Raw genomic sequence first — 8706 nt, 5'->3', positions numbered from 1 at the left:
CAGAGAGTACCAACCTCAGTCTTCCACTTGGCTCCTTACTTGTTTCCTTTCCCCTTTGATAGAATCTTGCCACTTCTTCCTTACTTGTCCCGCTTCAATGAGCACCTGTAGATTCATAGCAGCATAATACCATCAAAGCATAGAGATCTTTCACTGTAAACAATATAGGATCAGATATATATTGACCATACAAATGCATATATCAACACAATATTCAAAGATACACAAGAATATGGAGGAAAACTCAAGTAGATTTATTATTAAAGGTAGTAGAAGAGAGGATTACAACCACTTGGTCTAACCCAGTGCCATCCTCCCAGCTTGAAAGCCCTCTTCACCTCACACAAAGCAAGATCACCCAACAATGTCTTCAAAGAGAAACCAGCAGCACCTCTTTTGAAATTACCCAATTCCAACATTTGGATCTCTGGGATGAGGGATCCATTTATAGATATTTGCAGGGGGGTGAGTCAGCTTCTGGGATTTTGATTAGTGTCATCTCTCTGATAGTTCTTGGTTCCATTTTGAGATTCATGATCTCCAACTCATCCTTGGGCGAATTCAGGGAGGCAAGTGTCGAATGAGCAGCTTCTAGAAGATTCTTAGGGTCTCCACCTAGCAAACTGCTTGTGCCATTTGTTTACTCTCACTCATCGCACCCTACAGAAGGGATTTCCAGTATGCATCACACATTTTTCATGTGGCAGGTGAGATGCATCGCACCCTTTGCACTGGGCAGTCTGTATGGTCCTGTTTTGACCAGTTCTGAGTGGTTTTTCATGGAAAACTTCTGGGAGATGATGTAATCAACTGAAATTGCTCCTTAGGGTATGAAACAACACTTTTAGGGACTTAGAAGCCCTTGTTTTAGGGACATATGTGATTGGGGTTGCAGTGCCCAAATATGTCTATAATAGTTGCCGCCTAAAGCATGAGGTCATAAATCTTTTGATGTTGGGTGAAATGCTTTATAATGGGGATCCAAGGTTTTTCACACTGGAAGGTGGCCTGTAATAAGATACAATACAATACATTATCTTCATAATATTTTCATGATCTAGCCAAGGTGGGCATTCCCATGCTCAACTTTGATAAATTCATTTTCATGTACATATGATAGACAATTGTCTGTGTGCAGACTGATGATTCTGGTAGAACCATCATCCCTTAGCTTGGATGATTATCTGTGCAGCAATGATGCACATTTGATGTCTTTATCTTCTTGAATATATCACAGCCTGGATGGATGAAACTAGATCCAAGGTCTTCAAAACTCGTTCAATCTTTGTCCGAAAGTACAAGTCGATCCGTGTGAAAAGATGTTCTGATGTCGAACATGGAAGCACATCGCCTTATTACCAGCCAATGATGTAAGTTGTTAATAGACGTGAGAGGAATCACCGATGATGATGATGACCCTCAAGGTACTGCAGTACAATTCACATGGTGTGAATACATGAGTTGATTTCGAACACCACGCAAAATCTTTCGGTCGAAGGCCATTAGTGTAAACCTATCACCGGAAGTGAGAAACTCACCATTGAGGCATGCAAGCTTCAAAGTACTAGAAGGGTTGTCCCTAGGTCAGCTTCTTGGATAATGAGTTGATGTCAACAAGAAGTGAGCCATCATAGGAGGGCATTAATGGATCCCACATCTACGACATGGAATGGAGCAAATGATTTTGTAGAGGTGAAAATGATCTAATGATACAAGGTTCAGGGTGGCGGTCATGAAAGAATGAAGTGTGAAGGCATTGTATCAGATGAGACACAAGTTGGGTAGGTGAATTCTCTGAGTGACTTCTCTTGAACATATCAGCGACACTGAAATGAATTGGTAGCATTAACCCCAAAAGTGGATGGTACGGTGGACCAATGGTGATATGACCGGTGAACGGAATAACCCAACCCGACTCAATCATGGTGATGGAGTGTGTTAGAGACTAGATTTGCCTCAGGCTGAAAAGGCAAGCTTCTAGGTTCAACATCAAACCACACTCAGCCTCGTAGCTAGCCCTGCAAGGACAGGCGAGGGCTCTCTTTGGGTCAATCTCAGCGAAAAGTGTTTCTTTGGGCTTTGCGATGAATTAAAATGGGAAACTAATTTTAGGCTAGTAAATAGATATGAAGAGGTAAGTTAATAAATGACTGAGTTTTTAGGGCTATATGGGACAAAGAAACAACATGAGCTAAGAAATTAAATCAAAGACACAGATTATTTCATGAGGAAAGATAGGCAAGAAGTTTACAAATCAAATTTGAAATAATATGGAGTGGAAAGACTGTTGAGAGGCTGAAAAGGGCATATATAATGAATCTTTGCAGACAGAAGAAGACACACGGAGGATGAATGCTTTCCAAGGCAGAGCAATAAACTGGATTCTACCTTTCTTAATTAAAAAAATTCAACTGGAAATGATTATGAATGAACTGTAAAACATAACAAGATACATATGAAATAGATAGAAGAAACATATGCTAAACTCATACCATAGGAATCTCATGAATCAGAGTTGCATCATTTTACTAATTTCCTGGCCAAACTGTACAGTGAGGCATTGAGTTTCCTTCCACACCTTTCCCGAAACTCAGACCCTTTACAAATGATTTACAATACAATACATAAACTCAGAGGTGGGAAAACAGATCGATGAAAATAGGGAGCTATTTCAACTAAAATCATGAAAATAGAAAAAGAGTCATTTATCTGTTCTAAAGACAAAACAACGTTACATTATTCCACTTGAAAATTTTTGATGACCAATGAAAAGGCGAAAATTGTAGCGCGAATCTCATTGAATCATGACTGAGGACAAAAATAGGCAATCTGTTCCTATCTCTCTGCTGTGGTAGATATTCTTCGTTCTAAATTTGGCTTTCGGTCTTTGACTGTTCACCTACCCTTTTGCCATTTGAATAAAAACTGTCTTTTAATAAAAATGGTTTTGAACTAAGATTTCGCCTTTAATAAAGGGAAAAATGTATTGTCAATGAATGATCCCCGCTGCAATTTTGCTAAACTCAACAATATCTCCTTCAATACCAACGAACACATATGGATCATGATCTGGCTTGACATATGCCTGCCCAGGACGTCGGTTGGACAATCGACTGCGGAAACCAAGCAAGTTGGCATGCACACCATCGAGAATAATTATGTTTTCAGACTTCCACTTCAAGTAGTCAGCTCCGATATACTTGGTGAACCCCCTAAACGATGCATATAACAATGAATTATTTTCTGCTGACCATAATTATCTGTCTGACAGGGAATTTTAACTTTGGCATGATGTGGAGCTTCTTGGACATGATTTGAGTGGTGGTCCCTCCATAGTAAAGGAGCACTTGGCCTATGGCCCCGTGTGCATAAGTCCCCTACAGTTTTCCGAATGCTCCTCTCATACCAGTTTGAAGCCTCTCGGCTTTGGCGCACAAAAGCATCTTGTTAATACGGGGAACATGGAATGGCTACAGACAAACATGCAGATGGAATGCGTCCTTTCTGGCGAACTTGGCCATGTACTTGTTACAAGCAATACGTGCCGCATCTAGCACCTTGCTCGTTACATTATATTTCTCCCAACTCACCAGGCGAACGCAAAAAGAAAACTCGTCGGATGCTCTTTTCTTGGCACCAACATCATATATACGGATTTTGAGATTTGGAACACCCGACCGTATCGAGATTTCGGGTAGGGCTTGTTCTTAATCTGATGATAACATCTTGCTGAAACATCCTTTATAATTTACAACAGCGAGCCAAACGCCCGTAATGGAGATGAATCCTTCATGAATAGAAACAATGATACAACACACCTGCAGTTAGGGAGCATAGGAGATTGAGTTAGTTTGAAATTTTGATGAAGCAGTGGTGAAAAACTGGCTTGTTAGCCCTGTGCGCCGCGCAGGTTGTATGCGCCAGCCTCATTGGAAAATAGACAGTGGCAGGAGGCCCTGTGCAATGTGACCTCCCAATGCATCGTGCCTTCTCCCAATGCGCCACACGCACTCCAAACATATAGTCTCAGCTTTAAACTCACAGTTTCGGCTTCTTTACCCTAGAACATATTTTGGTTGGAACTGATGAAGTCGAAGAATCATTATCCATAGTCAAGTCCTCTCTGCATGGGAGGGAGATCTGCTGAGCTTCACTTGATTCTCTTTTCTTTGCAGACGAGGGGGAAAGGCAGGCACGATCTTTCCATAGCCTTTGAGGCGTTATGACCATCAGCAAGCCACAACCCATCATTTTCAAGCCTGATATGACTGACGCATTTGTTGGTGGTAACCTCCAAAAGCTGTCTTGTGAGAGCATGCCATTCATTTATCAATTGAGCTATAAAGCTGAGAAGAGGGAGACAAATCATGAAAAATCCAATATTCTTATGGTCAAACGCAGCATGATCTGTAGCCAGAAGGACCAAACACAAAGAAAAAAATCCTGCTTCACATGAAACAGAGATGATCTCCAAAAACTAAATTTGCTTCTCCATGTTTTTGCTCCGATTCTCTGATGTCATTTGGCGTGCAAATGAAATGTTGGAACGAAAAAATGTCTCTTATGACAGGGATTTGATTTTTGACTTGTGCACACCCACTTTCTAAACTTTGGCACTTTTTCATTTAATACAACTCTATCTTTTGGTTTCCTCATTGATTTTTTGAGCTTGAATGATGGCTTTTCTCGGTTGATTTTTGCAGGGATGGTGGCATCAGATTTCAGCAAAAAATGACCAGAGGCTGCATTTGAACATTTTCAACCAAACAACCTTGAAAATATACATGGAAATTATTTCAAAAGACGAAAAGACGACTTTTTCTTAAAAATAGGGTTTTGAAGAAAAGTCATGATCAATCAGTATGACAATGAAATTTTCGAAATGAAAACATATTTTGAACCTCCCTCTGGCCTGCTGGCATTATTGGACATTTTTGAAGACCAAATCGGCTAACCCTAAACCTAGTGACTGAAATGACTCTTGCTGACCTAGTCATCAAACAGGACTGTAAATGACTTTAAAATTGATTCGAAAAGCAGACCTAAACCGACAAGATAAGGCATGAGGGGAATGAATAACAAGGCCATTTCATCAGATAATGGCATGCCCCTAGTGGAATGAAATGGAGTGAATCGAGCGAGACACCTAAAAATGAAATGAAAAAAGAGTTTTGATCTCTAACGAAGGGATATAAAGACCAACTCTAACATTGGCTCCAATGGGGATGGTAGCTCCCTGGAGATGCCAAGAATGGCAGATCTTTGGGAGAGCAGATAGTGCCTTCATCCATTGGGCTATGGAGTCCAAATCAGCACCAGGCTGTTAACTAATTTACTGACTGAAAATTTGACTCAAACTAACTCGATGTAAACTGAAATGACTAAAAAAACTTGACTCTAACAAACTAACTCAAAATACTAAGACCTAAACTTAAAAATTAAAGCTTGGTGGTAATACAGACCACCTGTGTTTCTTACAAGACAATATACCATCAAACTATATCAAAATGCCAATGTAGCCAATCAAGCAGATGCCTTCCTGATTGATTCTCCTGATCAAATTTCTTGGTCAACAGTAGATACTTGTAACTGGGCATCCAAAAATATAATTGACCATGATCTCCTTCACCACTGAATACTGCAATAATCACCTTTACTGCTGACTACAACATATTTTCCAGTGGATCCTGAAAAACATGAAGATTTACAACCTACTGAAGAAATAAGGTGTCTTTTTCTTTTGATTCTGATCTTCCTTCATAATGTACTTCAGTAAAAGAATGTTCCTGGTCCTAAAAAAATTATGAACAAGTAGATGAGCAGACCTCCTCTTGGAAAAACATTTCAAAACATGAGGCATATGCAGAAGAATCTGAAAGGAAATGTTGAATGTTCTGACCTTTTGTAGTCTGAATATTATTTTGATCATCTTCATATGATATAACAGCCAGATTGTCATGTTCCTCATTACATTCATCAATCATAAGAAAAGAAACTTTAGATGGTTCTTGATACTCAAATATGACATTGCTATCATCTACCAATGATTCATCCAAGGAAACTTTTTCACTTACTTGAGCAAATATCCCGTCTTGTTTTTCACAGAGGAAATGAACTACCTCCTCATGAAGATCTAGTTCAAGTGAGATGAGAGCATTTAGGTCTGTAACTCTATTTTCTTCATTTGAGGTAGCCGCAACAATACAACTCTCTTTTATGAGATCCGGAACAACATTTTTTTCCTCATCACAACTTATCTCTCGATATAATTTATCATCATCGCTATCTGAGATTGGAACATCATTTTCCTGCGTATCATTTGCAGCAATATGGAAATCTTCAGCCTACTGATCTTGATAAGTATCCTCTAAGAGTTCTGTGTGCTGCTGAAACATATTTTCATACAGGGCTTCCATGATCTCTTCATCCATGAAATTATCATCTTCATAATATTTCTCAAGGCTTTCAATAAAACTATAAGCATGCTTGCAACAGTCCTGAACTAAATTTAATGATGGATAAGATTCTTTATATCTTTCAATAAATATTGTATGAAAATATTTTAGACAATAAATGGAAGCAGGTGGCAAACTTTCATACCAATATTGGGCTTCACCTTCCAGAGTGGCTAGGAATATCTTCATCAAGCAATCTTCAGGAAAATCAACCTTCAACTTGTGAATATGCATGTGAAATCTAACCAGATGTAAAGCAGCATCCTTCCTATCATCATCTTTAAACGTAGGCAAATTTCTTGACCAATCTACCTTCGGAATTTTATTTGGAAAGCCTGGAATATGATCCTGGCTCATGGGAGCATATCTTCTTGTGACCCGTTCCATCTTGAAAATCTCAAAGATATTGATCTCTCTGCAGTGGAGTCACCATGAAGCATTGATTACTAGATTTTTCAGTGAATGAAGTCGCCAGGTGAATGATTTCAGCCTTCTGATGTCTGATCGTTGTCCACCATCAACAATCAGATCTGAACTTGATACATGTACTGGGGCAATTAATAAGTTAGATGTCACATTTACAAGCTAGACCGGAGATTGAATGAAGCAGCATTTATCTACTTCGCTGATGCATAGCAAAATCATTTCAAAGGCTACCTGGCATAACTCCAAGCTCCGTCTGTGGCTTATAAAACAAATGACATCAACAAGCAAACCATTTTCTTCCCTAGTATGGTCACAACTATGTTAGAGCCTAGATTTACCTTAGGCTAAAAAGGTAAGATTCTAGGTCCACATCAAACCATGCTCAGCCTTGTAGCTAGCCCTACGAGTACAAGAGAGGGCTCTCTCTGAGTCAATATCAACAAAGTATAATCATATGGGGCTTTATATGACCAATTTAACAACTAATATTAGGCTAGGTATGAAGTGCAAGGATTGATTTGATTTTTTGGGAGATTTTTTGTTGGAAAAAGGGAAAGACAATTTTGGGTCCAGGGATGAGGCCAAATTTTTGCAGAGTTCTAATTGGGGCAAGGAAGGAAATAATTTTGATGCTTTAGATTGAATGTATGGATGGATCAGACCGGTGAGGAGCCAAGGAGGGAAAGAGAGTCTCAAGAGTCCTCCTTAAACAGATGAAAACATTGAAAATTAAACAAAATTTCAAGGCAGAGCACAACAGTCCAGTGAATTCTACCTTAATCACTCATTTGTTTAATTTAAGAAGCAAAGAGAAGGGAGAATGATACACATAAACATCAATGAACTTACAAGTACATAGAGAAAAACACCATCAAAACACAGAGCCACATGGATCCCAACAAGTGTTGCAAAACCCTGGTCTTTCCTTAGCCAAAAATGCAGAGATAGAATGTACAATGATGTGCCAAGCAATCCCAAGTGTCAAACCCTGAAAATGACTCAGAAAACACATGATATAGACTAGCCCAATCCATTCCCTTGCCTCTATGGGTCGAGCTCATCATTCTAGGAGCTGTTTCAACCAATTCTAAACAAAACACTGAAATCTAGGCAATCAAACAACTTGCCTCTATATGATAGGAGACTGATTCATTCATTAAATTTTCACTTTTTGGTGAATGAATCTTCTACAACAAGTAAATATGTGCCAAAGTTACATCATATTCATCAAGTTACATCAAGATAGATCAATAATTACATCAAAAAGTAAAACTAGTCAAAACTGGGCGAATTTCTGAGCCGCTGAGTGAAAAATAGGCAAAAATCCTCTATGCACTGCGCCTGAAACCTGTATGCATAGCAAAACTTTGGAGATGAGCCATTGGGTTTTTGCATGGAACACAGAGCCTACAGGCTAGTTTTATGCCGCTTCTGTCATCAAAACTCACAAAAACGCCATTTTTTCTGCTCCAAGTAAGTTCAAGCATGCTTCTATTGAATTTAACTTGTGTTGGGTGTTGTTTGGAGGGAGAATTCAAAGGTTTGAAAGTTTGAAAATATAATCCCTATATGTATATCAAAATCTGCTCCTTTGGGGTTTTAAATTTGGTGTTTTGAAATTATGATGGTGGTGCCAACTCTCCTTTCCCACCTGTGATCTTTTCCCATGCCCTAACCGCCCAAACCACTCATATCCCAGCTTCCCATTTTCCCTATTCTACAATCATATCAGTCCCTATCATCATTCTCCCTATCCTATATCATTTATCACTATATCATTCCATTATCATTCCCCCAAATCCCTACATCCCTAAAAGTGACTGTT

The sequence above is a fragment of the Pinus tabuliformis genome, chromosome 6 (assembly GCF_031772625.1).
Source record: "Pinus tabuliformis cultivar Carrire ecotype Pingquan chromosome 6, CPIR1, whole genome shotgun sequence".
In the NCBI taxonomy this organism is placed as follows: Eukaryota; Viridiplantae; Streptophyta; class Pinopsida; order Pinales; family Pinaceae; genus Pinus; species Pinus tabuliformis.
Note: the sequence above shows the minus strand (reverse complement) of the source record.